The following is a 24,561-nucleotide window of genomic DNA, read 5'->3' on the forward strand; positions in this document are numbered from 1 at the left end:
CCATTAAACTATAAGATGAGAGACTTTATTCATTCCATGGATCTTCAACTGAGGTGTGGAGATACGGCAATCATTCTCTTATTGGTGGAGGAGGACGAGAAAGAGGAGGAGGAGGGGGAGAGATGAAACCTGTCTCAGCCCTGATGAAGAAGAGGAGGATGAAGGGGGGATTGGACATTTAGGAGCTCGTTTACCAGACGATGATTAGATCAAGGTTAATCACAACCTTCTATTTTTAGGGCTTCCATATTTCAATCATCAGTAGCATTCTTTCAACGCTGCAACTGCTTGTCTCCATGTAGATATTATTGATTTGCCTGGAATGCCCCACAGCATGGCATTGTGTTGTCTACCTTACTTTTTGTGTTTGTGTCATTGCTAAAAACAGTGAAAACATTTCTTTTTTATGTGTTTTACTGTGAATGGCAGGGTTGCCTCTCAACACTTGTTCTGATGGTGTTTCTATTTATTTCTATAGTGTACCTTTAATTAGCTCAGATCGGCAGCCACAATCCCCAGGGTAGCTGTGGCCTTGCAGTAGCTTACAACACCACATCATTCTTGTTTACCTCCTCAAAAATATACCCAGAGTTGTGTTTTGTTACATTCACACGTTTGAGTAACTCTTTATACCTCGTTCCAAATTATTATGCAAATTGTATTTAAGTGCCATAAAGGTAAATTTTTTGTTTTCCAGTGAAACTCATGGATGGTACTGGCTCAGCTCTTTAAGTCAGTGGAATCAATCTCAGACACCTGTGCCAATTAGTTTGCCAGTTAAGTCCAATTAAAGGAAAAACTACTTAAGAAGGACGCTCCACATTATTAAGGAGGCTACCATTTTCAAGCATTATGAGAAAGAAAAAAGATCTCTCTAGTGCCAAAAAGTGTGAAATTGTTGAATACATTGAACAAGGTATGAAAACCATAGATATTTCACACAAACTTAAGCATGATTATCGTACTATGAAGAGATTTGTAGCTGATTCAGAGCACACACAGAGATAAAGGTACAATGAGGAAGGTCTCTGCTAGACAAGCAGCAAATAGGTATTTGAAGCTGCTGGGGCCTCTGGAGTCCTGTGAACATCAAGGTTTAGGATCCTCCAGAGGCTTCCACCCTTAACAAATACCCACAAGAAGAAACAGCTCCAGTGGGCCCAGAAATACTTGAAGACTAATTTTCAAACAGTCTTGTTCATTGGTGAGTGCCGTGCAACCCTGGATGGTCCAGGTGTATGGAGTGGTGGATGGTTGGTGGATGGCCACCATGTCCCAACAAGGCTGCAGCAAGGAGTCATGTTTTGGGCTGGAATCATGGGGATAAAGCTGGTCGGCCTCTTTAGGGTTCCTGAAGGTATGAAAATGACATCTGTAAAGAGTTACTGACTGACCACGTTCTTTCATGGTAGACGAAGAAGAACAGTGCTTTTCTGTAGCAAAATCATCTTCATGCATGGCAATGCACCATCTCATGCTACAAGGAATACCTTTGCATCACTGGCTGCTATGGGCATAAAAGAAGAGAAATTCATGGTGTGGCCCCCATCCTCCCCTGACCTCAACCCTATTGAGAACCTTTGGAGCATCCTCAAGCGAAAGATCTATTAGGGCTGGAGGCAGTTCATATCCAAACAGCAACTCTGGGAGGCTATTCTGTCATCCTGCAAAGAAACTCATGCAGAAACTCTCCACAAACTCACAAGTTCAATGTATGCAAGAATTATGAAGCTCCTATCAAATAAGGGGTCCTATGTTAAAATGTAACTTGACCTGTTTTGACTGAAATAGCTTTTGATTTCAGTAATATGCTAATGCTTCTAATTGAAAAATAAACAAATGGTCATTTTCCATTCTTTACAACAATAACATAGTTTGAAACTGTTGTGCATAATAATTTGGAACAGTGCAATTTAAGATTTTATTTTTGAAAAAAAAAAATATATATATATATATATATATATATATCATTGGGAGGTTTGTTCAATGACATTCAAATTGTACTCTAAAGGTTGAAAACTTGAAAATGATGATGACTGTCTTTTATATTGACAATTTGGCAAAATCAGAGCAAAATATAAATATAATGTATTTGCATAATAATTTGGAACGCAGTGTATTATCAGTCTGTCTACATCTCCAAAGCCCAAAATGTTCTGTTCCTCCTAGTAGTAGTTTATTTTAATAGATTTAGCTTGTTTTCATACCTGACAGTTTGGACTGCTCACTAGCAGTCTTAGTGATCGCATAATGTTGCTGTGATGTGTCCCGTCAGCTGATTTAAACAAGTTTTGGCGCTATCTTTCTACTGTGAAAGCAGGACCATCTACAGTCTGACTTCTTCAGGGCAGTATCCCAGGTGTGTGAGGTGTGTCTCGCAGACCCGGTATACTATCTTGAAGTCTGTTTAAATCAGCTGATCGGACGTGTCACAGCAACATCAAGTGACCACTCAGAGGAAGAGCGCTAGTGAGCAGTCCAAACTGTCAGGCATAAAAACAAACTAAACCTGGGTTTGGAAAAAGTATCTATTAAAATAAATTATCAGATGACCAGATGAACCCCAATGGACTATGTAGTGGTAATTTTCTAGTTAACAGATACATAATAAACAGGGTTTGCATGTTAAACATGTGTGAATGAAACAAAAACACAACTCTAGTTATGCTTTTGATGAGGAAATAACATTTGTAACATAGATCAGAAAATGGCCCAATATAGCATAAAAAATGACAGTTCTAAAATCTTAGTTTCTCTGTATCTCCCTGAGTGATTGAATCTATTTTACTTTTTACAGTTTTGGAAGGATAATTTGGTCTGGTGAGTTGGCTTACATATTCTTTGGATATACAAGTATTTAGAGAACTTGTACCTGAAACTTGCCATTGTAATTTTAGAGAAGTTTAAGTTGTTTATTTTACTCAGTGTCAAAAGTTTGAAAAAGTTTTAAAATATTCGCTTTTGCCAAGATCACTGATGTAATTCTCAAAGTACAAAGTTGGATTCTCCAGGTGGGATAAGGTTAAATCCCAAAGCAATATGGCGGCTTGTATTCTCCCAGTATCCATATCTCACATTCTCTTCTTTCCTTCTCTTCTGTATCTTGCCTCTCCTACCAGTCTCCTCATCTCTCTTTCCCATACTTCCATTTCCCCTCTGTATCTATCTTTCTCTCTCCCTGCCCCCATAGCCTCTCTATCACACCCACCCACTCTCTTCTTTCTTACTCCATCTCCCTCACTCTCCACCACCCCCTCTCATTGTCTTGTCTCTCTCTTTCTCTCCCTTGTATTTGGGTTTCTCTCTTTGTCCTTCCTTGCCCCCTCTCTCTCCTCTTCTCTCTCTCTTTCTCCCTCTCTCCTGACCCCTTTCTTACTCCTGTTCACTCTCCCTCTCTCTCTTTCTTTATCTCCTTTTCTCCCCCTCTCATCTCTCTCCTCTTCCACTTCCTTACCCCATCCTCTTCTTTCTCCTCCTCTCCTCCCACCCACTTTCTCCCTTTCTCTCTCACCCCCCTCTCTTCCTCTGCTCCACCCCCTTTAGTCCATTCGGTTCTCTCCACCTCTTCTGTATCTTTGAAGACTGGGGTAAAAAAAACTCCACATCCAAACGATCACACTACTCCCATACTGCGTTTTGAACTTTGGATAATAGTTTTGCTGTGACAGAGCACGCCCTCCAATCAGCTTTTATGGATCCCTCTCCTCACAATCCCGTACGCACTCCAAAGGCTCGTAGTGTCTTGTGAATAGGCTGAATCCTATCTCATGTATCGTAATGACCACTGCTGTGCAATCTGGACCAGAGAAAATGACCTCTCCCGTGACCAAAGCCTTATTAATGCGATGATTTGACTTTTACTTTCAGAGCAGCACAACAGAACACAACACAGAACAACAGTCAATCAAAGTATATTGATCCAACAGAGAGCTTAGAACCTATATAACATTAGCATCGTGCCACAATCAGTGTAGTAACAGAGATAGAAACTGAAAATGTAATAATGGGTTTTCTCTATTTTGCTGTATGTGTACTGTTTCAATGACGTTCCCATTTACTTAATACTGTGCCCTGTCCCATCAATTCAAAATTTGGAGTAACATTTAATGAAAGGTAACGTTTTTGACACCTGTGGCCATGTTTGACCCATCTAAGGTTAGCAGCAAAAATTACCTCAAACTTTGTCTTCTTGCCACAAGTTCTTGCCATAAATATTGCATTCACTTGACTCCCTGAGCGCTTAAACATTTTTATTTTGCAGCTTTTTGAAAGAGGATTTATTTCAGTGAATCTGTCAACCAGAGACTGGAGATTCATTTGACTTTTCAAGAGGATACTCAAGCATTAAGAGCCAAACTTCTACCTGGGATTTGCAATTATAATTTTAGGTACGAAACCAAGTGATAGAAAAAAGCGAGTTTATAACAGTCTGAAATGAGTGGGACAGAAATGCCTCTAAGGACATATATTTCCAGTATAAAGCTGATTTGTCTCTGCAAATTCTCCATAAGGGGTACAGTATAGACCCAACAACCTGATTTATAGCGAAAAGTATTAGAAAATCTAGCTAGATTGAAGCTAGACTTTAAAAAGTTGAATAAAAAAGTTGCTTGGAAGAAAAATTACCCAAATTCTCTATTAGACATTGCCAACAATATATGCTTTGTCAGTGTGAACTTAGTTTATGTTTAACATTTTTTTTTCAGATCAGATTCTTGACTACACAGGCAGTGTAGACAGAGACACTGGTGGAATATAATGGGAAAATTTTTGAAAAAGTAAAATAAAAAACACAATACTTTGCTCAAACAGATAATGGAAATAGAAAAAACTATATTTTCTTTGTAAACACCAATAATTAATAAAAAATAGTTAACTAATAAAACATAGTTAACTTCAATATATTTAAGATTTGAAGAACTTTCTAATTTTACTTTGTACTTTGTACCCGCAGCAGATATGACACACGTAGAGTTAATTCCAGTTAGTGTTACCTAGCAAACATAATGTAAATTAAAGCCGCAAGCGGCATCGAATGGCCCTTGCGGGTTGTGCTTTGCACTCGGCTGACCTCGCACTCCCTAAGGGTGGCGCTGACGTGCCCCTTGCCCCTGTTTTATTGTGGCTTTGGGCTGCACTTGTCATCAGAAAAGTCTAAAGATACTGGAAGCGCTCATGCACATAATGCAAAAACATGGGTTTTTCCAGGCATCGCTATGGCAACACTGTGCAAAATACAAACTTGGCTAAGACTAAATTTGGGAGCATTCCTATTAGGATAACATTGGCAGTTTGGTGCATCGCCATGGCAACACGGTGCAAAAAACCACATGGGTCTGATTGACTTTATTGTTTGAGATGACCGAATGGAATTTTCTGTCAAATTTAGTAACATTGTAGAAAACTAAATTTTCGGCCCTCCCGACAAATATATTAAATATTCTCTAGGGGGTGCTATAGTGCCAATTTTGTTTCTTTCACAATGAGTAGGTTTAGGCTCAAAAGTTCTGTGACTGATTCAAATTTGATCCCAATTGGACTTTGTATGCGGAAATGGGAGCAAATTTTGACTTTTGAAAATTTTGTCGCACAGAAATCATGATAGACATCATTATAAATTGGATAACTTTTGATGCCCCACTTGTCTAGATATATGTACAGTGATTTTCAGCCGTGCCGGTGAAGCCCCCTCAGAGGACTTGATTAAAATACAATGTCAGCGAAAACGCTGACTTTGCATTTTGGAATTTTCAATCCAAGATGGCCGACTTCCGGTTTGTCAAGGGGCGTAGCCATAATAATATTTTTTGTTTGGCATCATTTGAAGAATGTGTGTACCAAATTTCGTGGCTCTACGGCAAAATTGACATTGGGACGTCTCCCATTGATTCAATGAATTTTGACTTTTGCAGGGTTTTTGAATATGTTCAGGGGGTCAAATTCCTGCTGCAGAAGAATAAAATAAAATAATTTATATATATATATATATATATATATATATATATATATATATATATATATATATATATATATATGTCGGGGGCTTCATGCCCCTGGTAGGGTAACCCATGGCAAACAGGTCCAGGGAGACGGGTCAGACGGAGAGCGATTCAGGTGCCCCTTATGAAGTAAATTAAATCAAGGCCAGTTACGTCGCCCGGACCGGCGTTACCGGGGCCCCACCCTGGAGCCAGGCCTGGGGTGGGTGCTCGACAGCTAGCGCCTGGTGGCCGGGCCTTTCCCCACGGGGCCCGGCTGGGCTTAGCCCGAAGGAGTGACGTGGGGCCGTCCTCATGTGGACCCACCACCCGCAAGAGGATCCGTAAGGGGCCGGTGCATGAAGATCTGGGCAGCAGTCGAAGGCGGAAGCCTCGACGACCGGATCTCTGGACATGGAGACTGGCTCTGGGGACATGGAATGTCACCTCGCTGGGGGGGAAGGAGCCGGAGCTTGTGCGCGAGGTTGAGCGTTACCGACTAGATATAGTAGGCCTCGCCTCCACGCACAGTTTGGGCTCTGGAACCCAACTTCTTGAGAGGGGCTGGACTCTCCATTTCTCTGGCGTTGCCCACGGGGAGAGGCGGCGAGCTGGTGTGGGCTTGCTCATTGCCCCACAGCTCAGCCGCTCCGGTGAACGAGAGGGTCGTGTCCCTGCGCCTTCGGGTCGGGGACAGGTCTCTCACTGTTGTGTCGGCCTACGGGCCAAACAGCAGTGCAGAGTACCCGGCCTTCTTGGAGTCCCTGGGAGGGGTACTAGACAGTGCATCGATTGGGGACTCCGTTGTTCTCCTGGGGGACTTCAACGCCCATGGGGTTAATGACAGTGACACCTGGAGGGGCATGATTGGGAAGAACGGCCTCCCTGATCTGAACCCGAGTGGTGTTTTGTTATTGGACTTCTGTGCTAGTCACAGTTTGTCCATAACAAACACCATGTTCGAGCACAAGGGTGTCCATCGGTGCACGTGGCACCAGGACACTCTAGGTCGAAGGTCAATGATCGACTTTGTTGTCGTGTCATCTGACCTCCGACCGCGTGTCTTGGACACTCGGGTGAAGAGAGGGGCTGAGCTGTCAACCGATCACCACCTGGTGGTGAGTTGGATCCGCTGGCGGAGGAGGAAGCCGGACAGACCTGGCAGACCCAAGCGTATTGTAAGGGTCTGTTGGGAACGCCTGGCAGAGCCTTCTGTCAGAGGGGTCTTCAACTCACACCTCCGGGAGAAGTTCTCCCTGATCCCGGGGGAGGTTGGAGACATGGACTCCGAGCGGGCCATGTTCTCCTCTATTGTCAATGCGGCCGCTCGTAGCTGTGGTTGTAAGGTCTGCGGTGCTTGTTGCGGCGGCAATCCCCGAACCCGGTGGTGGACACCGGAAGTAAGGGATGCCGTCAAGCTGAAGAAGGAGTCCTATCGAGCCTTGTTGGCTCGTGGGACTCCTGAGGCAGCCGATGAGTACAGGCGGGCCAAGAGACTGGGGACCCGGAGGCGGACTCGTCCATCACCCTGGCTGAAGTCACCGAGGTGGTTAGCAAGCTCCTCAGTGGCAAGGCTCCGGGGGTGGACGAGATCCGTCCTGAGTACCTCAAGTCTCTGGATGTTGTGGGAGTGTCTTGGCTGACATCTCTGCAACATCGCGTGGCGGTTGGGGACAGTACCACTGGAATGGCAGACCGGGGTGGTGGTCCCTCTGTATAAGATGGGGGACCGGAAGGTGTGTTCCAATTACAGGGGAATCACACTCCTCAGCCTTCCCGGTAAGGTCTATTCCATGGTACTGGAGAGGAGAATCCAACCGATAGTCGAACCTCGGATTCAGGAGGAGCAGTGTGGTTTTCGTCCTGGTCGTGGAACACTTGACCAGCTCTATACTCTCTATCGGGTCCTCGAGGGTTCATGGGAGTATGCCCAACCAGCCCACATGTGTTTTGTGGATCTGGAGAAGGCATTCGACCATGTCCCTCGTGGTGTCCTTTGGGGGGTGCTCCGGGAGTATGGGGTCCGGAGCCCTTTGCTAAGGGCTGTCCGGTCCCTGTATGACCGGAGCAGGAGCTGTGTTCGCATTGCCAGCAGTAAGTCAGACCCAGATTCCCGGTGCAGGGGCCGGAGGGGTCTGGTTCGGGAACCACAGGATTTCATCTCTGCTATTTGCAGATGATGTTGTCCCGATGGCTTCATCGGGCCAGGACCTGCAGCAGGCACTGGGGCGGTTTGCGGCTGAGTGTGAAGTAACTAATGTCTACATTAGTTTTAAAACAGATATGTCCAAAACACATAGTCGAACCTTGGATTCAGGAAGAGCAGTGTGGTTTTCGTCCTGGTTGCGGAACACTGGACCAGCTCTATACTCTCCATCGGGTCCTTGAGGGTTCATGGGAGTTTGCCCAACCAGTCCACATGTGTTTTGTGGATCTGGAGAAGGCATTCGACCGTGTCCCTCGCGGTGTCCTTTGGGGGGTGCTCTGGGAGTATGGGGTCCGGGGCTCTTTGCTAAGGGCTGTCCGGTCCCTGTATGTCCGGAGCAGGAGCTGTGTTCGCATTGCCGGCAGTAAGTCAGACCTGTTCCCAGTGCATGTTGGACTCCGCCAGGGCTGCCCTTTGTCACCGGTTCTGTTCATTATATTTATGGACAGAATTTCTAGGAGCAGCCAGGGGCCGGAGGGGGTCTGGTTTGGGAACCACAGGATTTCATCTCTGCTGTTTGCAGATGATGTTGTCCTGATGGCTTCATGGAGCCAGGACCTGCAGCAGGCACTGGGGCCTGCTTAGACTGCTGCCCCCGCGACCCGGCCCCGGATAAGCGGAAGAAAATGGATGGATGGATGTCCAAAACATGTAAAACATTTGGTAAAGCAATGTTTTTTTGTTTTTTTTTATTATATATTTATTACCAAACAGTTAAACATAATGGTTACTGGAAGACATTAACAAGAATTGACTCTGGTTCACACAGTAGGTGGTGGAAATGAAACTAATTTGCTGAGTGCCACCAGCCAGTAAAAAAAGAAATATACAATTAAATGTTTTTTCCCATTTTGTATATGGTGTTTTTTTTATTTAATGTAAACTAGATACATTTGCAGCTTTCTGCTCAAAAGTGTATGCTGCCTCCGGTGGCTGCTGCAGTGGCAAGTACTACATGACATCACAGAAGACTTAGTTTGAAGTGTGGATATCTGTTAGACCAATCACACTGTTCCTCATATGTCCAGACCCTGCCCCTCCTCCCCCTCATTCCCTTCTTTAGTCCTCCAGGTACTGCCCAGTTCAGCAGCTCTTTTAGAAATTTGGTTGTGAGGGTTTTTTTTGCTGTTTAATCCTGCTTTTAATCATAAAATAATCATGTAAATAAATAATTGTGTTGTGTATAACTAACAAAGCAAGAATGGTAATATATATATATATATATATATATATATATATATATATATATATATATATATATATATATATATATATATATATATATATATATATATATATATATATATATCCTTCCACCCTTAGACACTGTGCTGAGGAACTGGCTCCTCTCTTCATTTTTAACACCTCCCTGGAGTCATGTCACGTCCCAGCCTGCTTCAAGCTGTCCACCATCGTGCCCGTCCACAAGAAGCCCAGGATCACTGGACTTAATGACTACAGACCTGTGCCGCTGACGTCTGTAGTCATGAAGTCATTTGAGCGCCTCGTCCTGCACCACCTCAAGTCCTTCACCTCCCCCCTCCTGGACCCTCTGCATTTTGCCTACAGAGCCAATCGTTCTGTAGACGACGCCATTAACCTGGCCCTTTACTTCATCCTCCAGCATCTGGACTCCCCTGGAGTCCTACGCCAGGATCCTGTTTGTGGACTTCAGCTCTGCGTTCAACACCATCCTCCCTGCTCTGCTCCAGGACAAGCTCGCTCAGCTCAATGTGCCTGACTCCACCTGCAGGTGGATCACTGACTTCCTGACGGACAGGAGGCAGCGCGTATGGCTGGGGAAGAATGTCTCGGACACTCGGACTATCAGCACAGGATCTCCACGGGGCTGTGTACTTTCTCCCCTGCTCTTCTCCCTGTACACCAACTGCTGCACCTCCATCCACGACTCCGTCAAACTGGTTAAGTTTGCCCTCATTGGGCTCATCTCTGCCTACAGGAGGGAGGTGGACCGGCTGGTGTCCTGGTGCAGCAGCAACAACCTGGAGCTTAATGCCCAGAAGACAGTGGAGATGATTATGGACTTCAGGAAAGTCACAGCCCCCCTGCCTCCCCTCACCTTGACGGACTCCCCCATCATCACTGTGGACTCTTTCCGCTTCCTGGGCACCTGCATCACCCAGGATCTCAAGTGGGAGCCAACCATCAGCTCTCTCATCAAGAAAGCCCATCACAGGATGTTCCTCCATCACTGTGTGGTTCGCTGGGGCCACTGCCAGGGACAGACAGAGACTGCAGCGCATTGTGCGCTCTGCTGAGAAGGTGATTGGCTGCAGCCTTCCATCTCTACAGGACCTGTACGTCTCCAGGACTCGGGGGCGAGCAGGCCATATAGCAGCTGACACCTCTCACCCTGGACATGGACTATTTGAGCCACTTCCCTCTGGCAGGAGGCTACGGTTCATTGGGACCAGAACCTCTCGTCATAAGAACAGTTTCTTCCCCTCTGCCGTTTGTCTCATGAACACTTTATAATATTTGCACAAAACTGGCCACTTTAATAAGTCATGTTTGCACTGTTGTTCTGATGCTGCTGTTGTATATATTTTCTACCTTTAAGTATTTTTTTTGATTTTTAAGCATATCTTTTTTTTTTATTTCGTGCATGCCCTTATTTGTATTTGTATTTATTCAGTGTGTTTTATGTTTTATGTTGCACTTTATCACCAAAATAAGTTCCTAGTTTGTGAACTGTGTTCACAAACGATGGCAATAAAAGGATTCTGATATATATATATATATATATATATATATATATATATATATATATATATATATATATATATATATATATATATATATATATATATATATATCTTTAGGATATCAATGCAGAAATACCGGCTTTTGCACACATTAGAGTAAATGCCGCATTGTATTCTACAATCTGTTGGGACACCTGGAAAATTTGTGACACCTGGAAAAAAAATAAAATTTTTTTTCGAAAACATGATTTTAAAAGTTATTTGTGTCCAAAGACACAGACGTATTACAGTTCTGTCTCGAATACAGAAATGTGTGACAATAATCCTCTCAAATGCCACCACTGGAAAACAGCAAATGCCACTAGGAGCAGTTTTATTCTCGAGTCTGACAACCCGCAGATACACGGTCAAAACAAATTATCTCTTCAACCTTGAAATGGCACATTTTTTAAAACTGAATGACTTTTTAAGAGATTTAATATCCACCGAGCAGCGCATATGGGTTCAAACGACCTGTCTGAAGAGATAGAAGGGCCGCTATGTGAAGCTATGGGGATTGTTTAATATAGGCAAAACAGTGGTGACATCTTCTATAGGGTAAACATTAAAGGGCCCACTATTACGCTATTTTCAGATCCATGTTATAATGTTGTTTCCTCATCAGAAATGCATGGAGTGGGTTTTGTTTCATTCACACATGTTTAACACACAAATCTGCATGTTTAGTTCACTTTGTTCCACCTTGTGATGAAACGCTCCACAGTGTTTTCAAGCTCCATACACCTTCACTAGAATTATTTCGATTATTTCAGCCCTGAATTTGCCAATATCTACAACCCCAATTCCAATGAAGTTGGGACGCTGTGTAAAACTTTAAAATAATACAGAATACAGTGATTTGCAAATCCTTTTCAGGCTATACTAAACTGAATAAAGACATGATATTTAATGTTTAAATTGATAAACTTTATTGTTTTTATGCAAATATTCACTCATTTTCAATCTGATGCCTCCAACACGTTCCAATAAAGCTGATGACGAGTCCACAATTCAAATTCACAATTCAAAGTTTTTGGAAATCATGGACATCATGTCCTGCGGGCCAAAGAGGAAAAGACCTTCCGGATTGTTATCAGTGCAAAGTTTAAAAGCCAGCATCTGTGATGGTATGGGAGTGTGTTAATGCCCATGGCATGGGTAACTTGCACATCTGTGAAGGCACTGTTAATGCTGAAAGATACGTACAGGTTTTGGAGCCACATATGCTGCCATCCAAGCAACGTCTTTTTCCAGCGCATCCCTGCTTATTTCAGCAAGACAATGCCAAGCCCCATTCTGCATGTGTTACAACCGTTATGTTTTTGATGAGTTAACAACATTATTACATGGCTTAAAGCTCACAAGAGGCCATTTTGTGTAATACCTTTAAAAATGAATCACAAATCGCCACAAACACTCTTGCTTGCTGCTTGTAATACTGTATTCCTAATTTCTTTGACTGGTTTAGCTTGCTTTGATTCGCTATGTTGTTGTTATTGTGTTGTTATTTCTTACCCAGAATCCTTTAGGGTTTATCATTCTACTAGTCTGTATAACATTTCATTCTCCATGGCACAACTGTGGCCAGAGGGACAAACCAGAATGACTTCTTGTCCCCAGTCTCAGAACAAAGTGAGAGGCATGTCGGGCAGAGGATTAGGAAGGAAGTGTGCGAGCAAGGAGCTAGGAAAGGTGAGAGAAGATGAGATAAGGAAACATTTTAGAACTATTGCAGCTTGCCAATAGAAGCCCGGTAGCTTCCCAAAAGTGGAGTGTTCTCAGAGTGTGTAAACAAGTGCTTACAAAAATATATACATTTCTAAGAGCTGCTATTGAACCTTTCATTTAAAAAATGCCAATAACTGAGAATATGTTACTTAAATACTTAATTAATTTTGAAATCACAATTTTTTTCTTCAGAATTATTGTTGTAATGGATGTGGGGCAAGTCTTGCAAAAACCAATGACCATCCAGTTATAGGGTGTGTGCTCCACCACCTGAGACACGTGTTTTACAAATGCTTACTATCATGATGAACATGAACATTGAAAACTGAATTTACCTTTTTCCTGGTAACATGTAATGATCTATGAGACATGCATTTTGTACTTTTTATTAACTGTCAACTACATTATTGATCTAAAACAGCTTAACAACAGAAACTAGTCTCTCCATGTTCCAAAATGCAGACCAAATTCTCTAGACTTCTTAACTCAAGTAAAACAAACATTTCAAACAAAGAAAAAAAAAAATTCGATGACCAAAATGAAGCTGTGCAGGGACAAACCAAAGTGACTTCTTGTCCTCATGAAACACAAAGGGAGCCAAGTCAAAGAGATTGGATTAGGAAACAAATCCACGAGTAAGGCTGTAGGAAAGGTGAGAGGAGACGAGGGGACAAAAGTGACAGAAAGCATACAAACACACAGCGCTGTGTCTCTAAGTGGATTCTCCTCCTCCAGTGACTTTGAATTCATCCCTTAGCTTCAAAATACCCAGGAATGTTTTTTTTTATTTTTTTATTGTTTTTGCCACTAGCAGATTTGCATTTGAAACAACAGAAAAACTCAAGAGGGATAGTAGCATTTTCATTTTGGGACTGAGCAGTTACATAATTCTTTTATCAGAATTGCTTTACAGTGCTTACAGGAGAAGACAAGATAGAATCAACGGAATTATACATTTTTTACACTACTGGAGTGAGGTGCATCTTTGAACAAAAATGGTCTCCTTCATATGACATTAAGGAACAGGGACGGTGCCAGTAGGGGGAATTGATGGGGGTACTAGCTTCCCCTAAGAATGGCCAATAGCTGCCCCAAAGATTTTTTTTTTTTCATAGGACATTCAGTCTCAACTAAAAATGTTCAAATGGTAGATCTAACCAATTCATAGTTGGGTGAAGTGTCTTGCTCAAGAGCAAAACAAACAATAAGTCTATGGTTTGAAATTTTGAGAACTAGGATTGAATTTAAGGTAATCGAAGAACGTCATATTTTCTTTGGGTTTTTAGACGTTGGTGAGAAGTAGGTTTATATCACTTAGACCATTGTCCACCGCCGTGTTCCACTTTGACTCGTAAATCTCAAACTTGTAAATTATATTCCCAGTAGTATCTTCTTCAATGTCAATTTTGAAAAAGCGAATGAAAAATTAATCATCTGAAACCAAATTTGTCACTAGGAAAATGCATAAATCCTTCGAGACATTTTCAAGCATGATTTATTCAGTATTTCACTTTTTAATTGTGCAAATGTATTCAATATGAAATCAAAATTGGACTTTGGGGTTTGACTTTTTTTCTCAAATTTCCATTTTTCCTTGAAGGTTGATGCTTCTCATTATGGTTCCTTCACACTGTAATGATGTCCTATAATGGGGCTATTATTGGGAAATACATAGGTTGTGTCTGGTCATCGATCAATAATTAACCAAAGCAGGAAAAGACAAAGAGCTTATTTAAAATCCCTGTACCTACTATTGACTGTAAAACATGAAGAACAGAACTAGTTCATTTTAAATGGTGCAGTGGGCCAAAGTTATTTTTAATTTACCTTATGCATTCTAAGCATCCTAATTATTCACCACGATGAGTTTATAAATGCTATTTACAACTTTCAGAGACCAGAGCGGAGTTTTGCTGTCACTGTAATGCTTACAACTAGCATGCTAATAGTGCACTTCCTGATAATCGGACAGTAAAATTCTTTACAATTAGATGCAAACTGTACACAGCAGGCTCATTTTCCTCAAGACATGCTTAGACAATATACCTGTACTGTACTCATGACCGGTACGAATCTCACCTCTTCTGACCCAGCTCACCTCTACCGGTACTGCTCACCTTGTCTCAGACCCCACTGCTCACACTCTATCCCTGAACCATGGCAAACAATCCGCTCTATTTACCTTCATTTGCACATTTAAAACTGTTAATAAACATTGTTTAACAATAAACAAAGACCAAGGCCTATTATTGCCAAGTTTGGGAATTATCAACATAAAGCAAAAGTGATTAAACTTGCCCGTGAGAAGAAAACACTTCTCTACAAGGATGCGAGGGTGTTTATCTACTCCGACTACAGCGCGGCTGTGCAGAGGAAACGTCAGCTGTTTGCTCCAGTGAAAAAGAAACTCTATGCTGCAGGAATAAGGTACGCAATGCTTTTTCCCGCTATACTCTCAGTTGATTATATGGGAACGCGAAAGCGCTTTGAGAATCCACTGGAGGTTCAAGAGTTTGTCAATAGCTTGGATATCTGCCCTACTGATGATGATGAGATCAGTCGCAGCATACTACTGTGGCTGAGCATCACAGAAAAGTTTATGGGACTGTGGTAATGTTTATTTAATATATGGCTCATAAATGAGAGTTACGTGTTTCAATGCAGTGATGATGCTGATTAAGCGAATCATCCCTAGTAAAGTCACGTTTTGTTTTGACAAGAAGCAGACAAGATAAGTTGGATTCAATGTGGCTAATAACAGTCTTGTGTAGATTGCTATTTAGGCCCACTTTCTTTTTTGTTATACTTTTTTTTCTTTCTTTGGTAAATTTTTTCTTTCTTTGTTTACTTAACCACCAAAGGGGACTTGATTATATCCATCCATCCATTTTCTTCCGCTTATCCGGGGCCGGGTCGCGGGGGCAGCAGTCTAAGCAGGGACTCCCAGACTTCCCTCACCCCGGACACGTTCTCCAGCTCCTCCGGTGGGACCCCAAGGCGTTCCCAGGCCAGCCGAGAGACGTAGTCCCTCCAGCGTGTCCTGGGTCTTCCCCGGGGCCTCCTCCCGGTGGGACATGCCCAGAACACCTCCCTAGGGAGGCGTCCAGGAGGCATCCTGAGCAGATGCCCGAGCCACCTCAGCTGGTTCCTCTCAACGTGTAGGAGCAGCGGCTCTACTCCGAGCTCCTCCCGTGTGACCGAGCTCCTCACCCTATCCCTAAGGGTGCGCCCGGCCACTCTGCGGAGGAAGCCCATTTCAGCCACTTGTATCCGCGATCAGAGCTCATGACCATAGGTGAGGGTAGGAACGTAGATTGTCCTTCTTTACCACAACGGACCGGTACAGCGACCGCATTACTGCAGACGCTGCACCGATCCGCCTGTCAATCTCCCGCTCCATCCTTCCCTCACTCGTGAACAAGACCCCGAGATACTTGAACTCCTCCACTTGGGGCAGAGACTCACCACCCACCCGGAGAGAGCAAACCACCTTTTTCCGGTCGAGAACCATGGCCTCGGATTTGGAGGAGCTGATTCTCATCCCAGCCCATCCCACTCGGCTGCAAACCGCCCCAGTGCCTGCAGCAGGTCCTGGCTCGAAGAAGGCATCAGGACAACATCATCTGCAAACAGCAGAGATGAAATCCTGTGGTTCCCAAACCAGGCCCCCTCCGGCCCCTGGCTGTGCCTAGAAATTCTGTCCATAAATATAATGAACAGAACCGGTGACAAAGGGCAGCCTTGGCGGAGTCCAACATGCACCGGGAACAGGTCTGACTTACTGCCGGCAATGCGAACACAGCTCCTGCTCCGGTCATACAGGGACCGGACAGCCCTTAGCAAAGAGCCCCGGACCCCATACTCCCAGAGCACCCCCCAAAGGACACCACGAGGGACACGGTCGAATGCCTTCTCCAGATCCACAAAACACATGTGGACTGGTTGGGCATACTCCCATGAACCCTCGAGGACCCAATGGAGAGTATAGAGCTGGTCCAGTGTTCCACGACCAGGACGAAAACCACACTGCTCCCCCTGAATCCGAGGTTCGACTATCGGTCGGATTCTCCTCTCCAGTACCCTGGAATAGACCTTACCGGGAAGGCTGAGGAGTGTGATTCCCCTGTAATTGGAACACACCCTCCGGTCCCCCTTCTTATACAGAGGGACCACCACCCCGGTCTGCCATTCCACAGGCACTGTCCCCGACCACCACGCGATGTTGCAGAGACGTGTCAGCCAAGACAGCCCCACAACATCCAGAGACTTGAGGTACTCAGGACGGATCTCGTCCACCCCCGGAGCCTTGCCACCGAGGAGCTTGCCAACCACCTCAGTGACTTCAGCCATGGTTGATTATATATTGTATGTTATGTGCAGTGAAACCAGGGAGCTAAACAAACATTATAAACATGTGATGTAATGGCCTTTCCGGTGAATATTTGTTCATTTAATATTAAAGGGTGTAACAACCCAGTGAAGAGGACTAGGATAATTACTTTTTTGAGGAAGGAGAATATATCAGTAGCTATGTTGCAAGAGTCACATCTGACTGAGAAAGAACATAAAAAACTTAAAAAAGATTGGGTAGGATATGTCTATTTTTCTTCTTTTAATACTAAACGTAGAGGTGTGGCAATACTGATACATAAAAAATTGCCTATAAATATAACCCACATAGAAACTGATAAAAAATGGCTGTTTTGTTTTAATTCATGGTACTCTGTATGGCAAGAAAGTGACTATAATGAATGTGTATGCTGCTCCAGACCTTGATCCCTCATTTTTTATTACTTTGACTGATGTCTTATTTAAATTTCGTTGTCCCACTATGATAATTGGTGGAGACTGGAACTGTGTAATGAACAATGCTCAAGATAAAAAGCCCAGCCTCACTGGCTTTAAACAAACCCCAAGACAACGAGCTTTACAGCAAATGCTCGATGAGGTTGATTTGATAGATGTGTGGAGATGCATGCACCCTGGAGAGAAGGATTACACCTTCTTCTCAAATCCTCATAAAATGTATACAAGAATAGATTTTTTCTTGATTTCCAAAACAATGTTGGAGGCAGTTAAGCATAGTAGTATAGGAAGCATACATTTGTCAGATCATGCACCTATCAAAATAGAAGTAATTTTTTGTGGCTCACAGAAAATTAAAAATGTTTGGCAGTGCAACAGGTCAATACTATTTGACTTAACTTTTTGTGAAAAAACTTAAGAAAACTTGGTGTATTTTCTTTCAATTAATGATAATGGTGACACCGATCCGGCAAATCTATGGGAAACTACTAAAGCTTATCTGCGAGGCTTAATGATCTCCTATTGTGCTACCAAAAAAAGAAAATAATTTATGAGCAAAACAGACTTATGTTAAAATTACAAGAAGCAGAAACTGAACATAAATGTTCTCTTACTGCTGAGAGTTGGGAACAGGTGCTAGTTGCTAAGACTGCACTGAATTCACTACAGATTCAAAAAACTGAAAAAGAATTATTTTTGCAAAAGTATAAAAAATATAATAGCAATAAATCTGCAAAGTATTTAGCAAGTTTGATCAACAATAAAAAACAAAACACTATAATAACAAAAGTAAGAGATGCAAGTGGTAAATTAGTTTATACAACAAGGGAAATTGCACAGGCGTTTAGAAAATATTTTATCAATCTGTATAAATCTGAAACTGTAAGCGATGAAAGTGATAAAAATATGGATTTGTTTTTTCAGAAATTAAAACTACCGAAAGTTAATTTGCAGGATAATGAGGGACTCAATGCTGAAATCACAATTGAAGATGTTAAAAAATCAATCAACTCTTTAAAAAATGGGAAAGCTTGTGGCCCAGACGGTTTTCCTGCAGAGGTGTATAAAACCTTTGTGGACATTTTTGCTCCTCTGTTAACAAGAATGTTTCAGCATGCGTATGATGTGAAGAAACTGCCAATTACAATGCAGCAATCCATTATTACATTAATATCTAAAGAAAATAAAGATCTTGAAAATCCTGCATCATACAGGCCATTATCAATTCAGAACACAGATTCAAAAATTGTAGCAAATATTTTAGCAATGCGCCTGAATAAAGTGATGCACAAATTAGTTTCCTGTGATCAAACTGGCTTTATCCAGACACGGCAATCCTGCTCCAATGTACGACGGCTGCTCGGCATTTTACAGTATGTAGCATATAAACAAGAAAAGGCTGCGGTCATTACATTGGACGCAGAGAAAGCCTTTGATCGCGTTGAATGGATGTATTTATTTAGAACACTTAGGGGAATTCTCATTTAAGGAAAACTTTATTAATTGGATTAAATTGCTCTATACAAATCCACAGGCTGCTCTTGTAATGAACGGAACATTCTTGTTGGAAAGAGGCACCAAACAAGGGTGTCCACTTTCTCCTCTTCTGTTTGACTTGATCATTGAGCCACTGGCTGAATGTATAAGAATGAACAAAGAGATCAAGGGCATAGAAACAAATAATAGCTCTCACAAGATATCACTCTATGCTGATGATGTTCTTTTATTTCTGAACAACCCTACAGAGTCTATACCTTCACTTATTAGGACTATTGAGGAATTTAGCCAATTCTCAGGCTACAAAATTAATTATGAAAAATCATTAGCCCTTCCAATTGAAGATATAACAGACAGTATAACATGCTTTCATCCTTTTAAGGTAACTACAAATGGGTTTAAATATCTTGGCATATACTTTTCTACAGATCTAAATAAGTTAATTAAAAATAATCTTCTACCTGCAGTTGCAAAGATTAAAACTGACCTCCTTAGATGGACGACTTTGTCATTGTCTTTGATGGATCGGGCAGCAGTTATAAAAATGAATGTTCTTCCTCGCTTGCTGTATATAATACAAATGCTACCTACATATATTCCTACTAAAATCTTCAAACAAATACATAGCGCTATAGGAGCATTTTTGTGGAACAACAAGCGACCTAGAATGGAACTTCAAAAACTCCAGCTGCCGATCCAGAGAGGAGGCCTTGGTATTCCAAATTTCCAATTCTATCACTGGGCATCACAACTAAAATTTGTTTCAGAGTGGGTTAAAAAAGGCCTATTCTGTTTTCCTGATTTAGAAGGAATTGGCTTAGATACTGAACAGCTAGAATATCTCCCCTTTTTATGTTTGGAAAAAGTATATGCTAATATTAAAAATAATTATATTCTTAAAAATATCTGCAAATCTCTTAGTGCTATCCGTAAACACTTAAGTATCAACAAATATTCATTTTCAGCACCCATTGCTAATAATCCAGATTTTCAACTCACCTGTTCTGATTCTGGCTTTAAAGAATGGAGGAAAGCAGGCATCACAAAAATATCAGATCTCTATGTAGAGGATTCTATAAAGTCATTTCAACAATTAAAAAATGAATTTAATCTCCCACAAGCTCACTTCTTTCGATATTTGCAAATTAGAAGTTATCTCAATTCTATTACATACTACGAAAATGGTGTAAAAAACAGTATCTTAGATAATATTTTTTATAAAAGCTGTTGTGTTTAAAGATAAAATTATAACAAATATATATGACCATATTAATATGAATACAGGTGTAGTTATTAATATTAAGAAAAGTTGGGAATATGACTTTGGTGTCAAACTGGATGACCAACAGTGGATCAAAGTACTAAACCATGCAAAACGAATCACTAAATCAAATAAATCTCATGAAGTACAGTATAAAATTATTAATAAAATGCATAAGATCCATTGTAACTCGGAGTAAATACGACACTTGCACAACACTTTGTCTAAAATGCAAAAAGGAAGCAGGAACCTACTTTCATTTAATGTGGTCATGTCCAATTATTCTTTCTTTCTGGTCTTCAGTTCTTCAGGAAACTGAAAAATATCTTGGATTAAAAGTACCTGAAGACCCTAAGGCTTGTATATTAGATATAAACAACTATACTCGAGAAACAAAAATGCTTAATATTATTATGTACGCTGCACGCCTCTCTATACTCCAGGTATGGATCCAGGAACAATCTCCCTCCCTCACCCTCTGGCGTGAAAAACTCAATTTTGCCCTATGAAAGGCTTTACAATGTCCTTGAAGGAAAGCTAGACTCTTTTGTTAAGGACTGGTCGCCCCTGCGTGAGTTTTTAGGCCCAGAATGGCAAACAATAACACATGTAGGTATAGACTAAAAAGTAAATGGGCAATAGATTTCCTGTGGTTCTTTGTGAAGTAAATCTGAAGTAGACCAGATTACTGATATTTTATGTTATAAAGGCTCCTACTGGTATGATATTGTCCCCCTTGTGTGTATTTATTTGGTGTTTGGTGTGTGTTTTTTATTTAATTTTATTTTTATTTATTTATTTATTTTTTATTCATATGTGTATATGTATGTATATATGTATGTGCGTTTCTGGCTATATATGTGCACATTATGTATGTGTGTATGGGTTTGTGTATATATAATATGTGTATATGTATGTATATATACTTTTTATTTCTACATGTATGTATGTGTGTGTATGTATGTATGTATGTATGTATATATATATATATATATATATATACACACACATGAGTGAGTGTATGTATGTATGTATATGCATATATATATTTTTTTTTTCCTTTTCCTTTTTATATTTGGGTTATCAGTAGATATGTATTCAGTTTGTTATTATTTATTTTATATTATTTTTTGTTATTATTTATTTTATATTTATATTATTATTTAAAAAAATTAATAAAATAAAATAAAGATGAAATAAACATTGTTAAACTTTTCCCCACTCTTTTTGGTCCCTCCTGTCAGTCGTTACTACAGGTATTTCAGTTTTAGTGCCATGTTTTTTGAGTAGCTCTATTGACATATTGGGTCATTATTCCTGTTTGAAGGGATGTTAACTATTTTCATTTTATTGGTTTAAATGCGCACAACTTTTGCCAAGTTGTAAGTCAGATCAGTGGAGAGGTGACCCTACTTTAAAGAATGGCCATGGTCATTGTCACTAGTGCTTTTCCACCTTCAAGGTACTCAAAGTGCTTTACATCAAGGAACCACTTACCCATTCACACACAAATTCATACAGAAATGTGCGCAGACCCTGTAGGAGAGGTGGTTTAAGTGTGTTGTCCAAGGACACAATGACAGTGTTCATCTGTGGGAGCTGGACTAGCACTGCCAACCTGTGGGTCAGTAGATCTGACCGCTGACCGGGATTCAAACCATCAACCTTTGGATCAGTGGGCAAACTCTACCAGCCTTTTTTGCAAGAATTATTCAGGTTTAATAACTACTTAATTACAAGGTTATGTCCTTAAAAGTGTTCAAATTCAAACACATTGGAGTCATTCCCCTGATGTAGAAGCTGTGGTGTTTTGCTCATGCATTAGCACACAGGTGACATATCCGAGCCTCATACATTCAGAGGCCCATCAGTGCAGACGTGGCAGCCCACAGATCGCACACTTCATTAGACACCCAGCCAGCCCTGACCGCCCAATCGATTCTGGATAATAGGTAGTACCTGCCCGCCTACAACTACCCACTCACCCCCATCCAACTCTTACTGCACGAGCACCCACCGACTCTGCTGTTTTTACACCTTGATACTTCAACACCTTTATCCTAGTAAGAAGACCCCAACTGTGTATCCTCAATTCACCTCCAGTGGAGTGTTATAAATAGTTTATTCTTAAAGAGGGGAGATTTTTTTTTTAACTTTCTGCCATTCACTCATCAAAAAAGTGGTTTTAGATGTTATGAATGTTTAACTATTTTAGCGATCTCTCCCAGGCCCTATTCAAACCCTCAATACAGTTGCCCACAAGTCTATGTCACCCATACTCCTGCACGACAATTCCCCATAAATATACAAAAACATGATACAAAACTGTATACTACAACTTCACAAACCTGATGCGATGTGCAGTAGTTTAATTTGCAGGATCCATGATGATTGTGTTGTGATAGCAATCTGAATGGGGAGTGACAGCATGGAAGGCAAAGGGATATAGCATTTTTAAGACAATAAAAGGTAACATGGTGATCTAAATATATTGTGTTAGCAGCTAATACCCCACACAAGTAAAATACCCCCTCTTTAAGGTGGAGGTCAGCCAAGAATTACAATATAATAATAAATTTGGCTTATAAAATTCAGACGTTCTGACCTCTGTGGTTAAGATATTTTTATGCTGTATTTAAAAGTGCACAATGGAACTTTTTTGGTGTAGCAGATATTATTGCTTTACCTGGAATGTTTCACAGAATTAAACTCAATTAAATGTTTTTATGGCTTAAAATAAAGTCAAGAATCAGAACTTAAAATTAGGTACAGTGTCTTTAATATTCATATTTAATATAGTGGTGTGCACTGGGTTATGATGATGATGATGATGATGATGATGATGATGATGATGATATTATAATGGTGATCAATGAGTAAACAGATGCTGGAGATTTGTAATGTGTGCTACACTGAGCTTGTTTAAAGGGGCACTGTGCAACTTTCCTTTCTACTTCTCTACGTCAAATAAACCCAGTCATAGGGTTAAGAATTCTTTGAAGAAATTTCTCTTGTTCCTTTTCCTTGTTATAGCACTGACCCTTATCCCTTTAAAATATTAGTAACATATTGGATTGTTCTCAAGTTTATTATTAAAAGACTGAAAAGTAGAGAAGTAGTGAATACCAGTTGATAAATTGGAGGAGATACGATACAGGCTGCAGTCCCAGTGTGTTCATAAAAATCACATGAGCTGTCTGCGAGTGCTGGCTTAAAGGTACTGTTATGTGATTCCTTCATTCAGATTGTATACTTGAAAATGAACAAGGTTCATGAACATTCTGAATAAATTAGCAGTATCGTCTTGCTATTTTTTACATAAAAATCTCAGAAAATTCCCTCTGATGTGAAGAGAGTTACAAAGAGTTATGCTTAACAGTTCAGTAAAATATTATTACTCAAATAGTAGTAGCAATTTAGCATTTCAAATGACTGCTTGGGTGAAAGTAAAAAAACAAAACAAAAATGTGTGTCGTGATAATCTGGACAGGTCTGTAGTAGGATAGGGCAGTTAATCAAATTTTAATTAAGTTTGAGATTAATTTTGATTGGTCACTCACACCAGTGTACACAGACACTAGGGGAGAGGTGGGTTAAGTATCTTACACTACGACAATATTCAGATGTGGGAGCTTGAAGCGCACCACCAACCTGTGGATCAGGTTAGTGGTGTAGGACCACTCATACATGTTTATGTCAAAAGCTGGATTTAAACCGCCAAACACTCCACCAACTGAGCTACTGTCGCCCAACTGTTTGATTTTCAACAGAAAAGAAACTGAAACTGAAAAACTCTTGGCTAATGCTAGCTAGCTTGTGACTGTAAAAACTTCTTAAACTGCACAACAAAGCTGACCTGTTGTAGTTCCAGCTGGTCAGATCATTATGGTCAGATTGTGTTAAAACAAAGATCAGATTAAAGTCTAACTTGAGTCACAGAGCATCAGACATAGCAGTGCCTCCAGTCAACTTCACTGCCCGATGAAAGGGATCAATCGTAGACTATAAGAAGCTGTCTTGGCGGACTAATCTACTAACAGAGTATATGTACGGGTATTCAGCACTCAGGCATGCTCTTGCACATATACATCTGTTTACTATAACAAACCAAAGCTGTAAGCAGTGATTTCTGATTCTAACCATGACCCCGTTTTCCTCTCTCAGATTGTGAAAAGTTAAGATTTTTTGGGTGGTTTTCGAGCAAGTTTGATCTGTAAAATTCCCCCATCTCTGTGGCAGTGTTGAATTTTTCATATCACTCTTTCTACTGCTGTCAGCTCCCTGTTCCTGTTGATAGCTGCCAAAAAAGTAGCAGAAATC

The sequence above is a fragment of the Periophthalmus magnuspinnatus genome, chromosome 23 (assembly GCF_009829125.3).
Source record: "Periophthalmus magnuspinnatus isolate fPerMag1 chromosome 23, fPerMag1.2.pri, whole genome shotgun sequence".
NCBI lineage: Eukaryota > Metazoa > Chordata > Actinopteri > Gobiiformes > Gobiidae > Periophthalmus > Periophthalmus magnuspinnatus.